Genomic DNA, 2,018 nt, shown 5'->3' with positions numbered 1-2,018 from the left:
ATAAATATCAAAAATATAAGTCTTTGTTTTACTATGGTTGCAAATATCAGAAAATTTCTATATGTGACAGGGCACCAGAGTTAAGTTAGGGTTTTTCAAAATGCTGACACGCTGAGCTCAAAAGGTTCACCATCACTGCTCTATCCAAAGGGGCTTAGGAGAAGAGACAGGGCAGAAACTCGAGGCATCAGTCAGAGTCTATGGATGGAGAGCAGGAAGGAGGCAGACCCTGGCGAGGATCCGTGAGCACTGGAGCATTGACACAGGCTTCAGCAGATGGGGAAGAGCCATGAAGAATACTGAACTCACGTGGGCCTGTCATGGCAAGCTCTTCTTGGACTGTCGAGGTGATGGTGAGGTAGCTGAGCCAGGCATGCTCAGTGCTCATATTGTCAAGTGCTGTCATGGCAACACCAGGAAACCAGGGCCAGTGTTCTCCCTCCATCCAGCTTTACATGTGTGGTTGTTGCATTGGTTCCTTCTTTTCAGGTTGAATAAAATGGTTTAATGTGTTCTCTTTAAATATTCATCTTTTGTATTGGTTTCTTGAGACTGCTGTAACGAATTACCACAAACTTAGTGGCTTAAAACGACAAAAATTTATTCTCTCGCAGTACTGGAGGCTTAAGTTCAAAATCAAGGTGTCAGCAGGGTTGGTTCCTTCTGGAGACTCTGAGGAATGATCTCTTCCATGGCTCCTTCAGGCTTCTGGCAGCTCCCCACAATCTTTGGTGCTCCTTGGCTTGTAGCTGCATTACTTCAGTCTACCCCTCCATCACCACAGTGCTTCTCTTCTGTGTGTCTGTGTCTCCTCTTCCTTCTCTCTCAAATGTAATGGCATTTAGGGCCCACCTGGATAATCCCAGATCATCTCCTTATCTCAAGCTCCTGACTTGAGTCAAACCTGTTACCATGGACAGGAATATTCACTCCTTCCAGGGATCAGGAAGTAGCCAGGCTTTTCTCCAGAAGGTTCATGAAGTATGGACTTTGCCCTTGGTTTCTCCCGGAATTTACAATTCTGAAGCTGGGGGCTCTTTACAGAGGTTACCTTGCCAAGTAGGAACTTGAGAAAAAGGTCAAATACAACAGCTAAATAAATTGTCCTGCCAACCAGCAATGAGAGAAAAGGGGGACGCATGTAATACTTTCAACAATAAAGATTTTTTAAATTGCCCTGCCAAGCGTTTCTGCTGAGTTTCTCCAGTTGATTCTCACAAAGCCCAGGCTCCCGTTGAGAGGAACCAGCCTCCTTTCTGACTTGGCCGTACATGTTTATGAATGGCCTGTCGTAACTGCAAGCACATTGTTGAGGGGTAATATACCCCTCAACACTATCCCCCAGAGCACCTCTAATTGTTGCTCTTGCTACATCTTCCCAAAGCCTGGGGAGAGGAGCCAAGCCGTTCCTTGCCAGACATCTGCCTCACTGGTTGGCTAGTACCACATCACAGGGTGCAAGGGAAATATCTAAGGTCCCTCACTGTCATTTTCCCCATGTCTCTGTATGGCCCATTCTCTCTCCTTCAAGGCTTTCCTTGAACATCTCCTTCCCAGCGAGGTCTTCTCTGACCAACTCTTTAAGGTTATACACCACCCCCACTGCTCCTGTCCAGCCCTCCTCCATCCTTTATTTTTCTCCACAAAATGGTGCCACCTCCTGACATTCTGTATATTTACTTAGATGTTTTGTTTATACTCTCGCTCTCCCATTAGAATGTTAGCTTGTTTTAAGGCTTATTTTTATCTGTGTTCACTGCTGCATCCTCAGCATCTAGATGGGTTCTTGGCACATAGTAGGCCTTTGGTCAATACTTGCTGGGTGAGGAGCGTGGTGACTGAGCTTGAGGTCTGGTCTATGTGGTTTTTTACTCCTTCTAGGTGGAGATCTTCGTACATGGCACCAGCAAAAATACCTCTACCTCTCATTCTAATTAGTTCTTAAAGTGGTAGACAGGTGATTCTAAAATCTTATTTGAGTCAGTGTTTTTTTTTTGTTTTTAGCTTTTACTCCCCCC

The 2,018-nt window shown here is 45.3% G+C and overlaps 1 protein-coding gene across 3 annotated transcripts in view; it reads left to right on the top strand.

Moving 5' to 3' along the window:
- The window catches only part of GANC (glucosidase, alpha; neutral C), a 69,412-nt gene that overhangs the window by 56,148 nt on the left and 11,246 nt on the right, over nucleotides 1–2,018 (top strand). The window lies entirely within an intron of this gene.

The sequence above is a fragment of the Myotis davidii genome, unplaced genomic scaffold (genome assembly GCF_000327345.1).
Source record: "Myotis davidii unplaced genomic scaffold, ASM32734v1 scaffold46, whole genome shotgun sequence".
Lineage (NCBI taxonomy): Eukaryota > Metazoa > Chordata > Mammalia > Chiroptera > Vespertilionidae > Myotis > Myotis davidii.
This window is presented reverse-complemented; position numbering and strand designations above follow the sequence as displayed.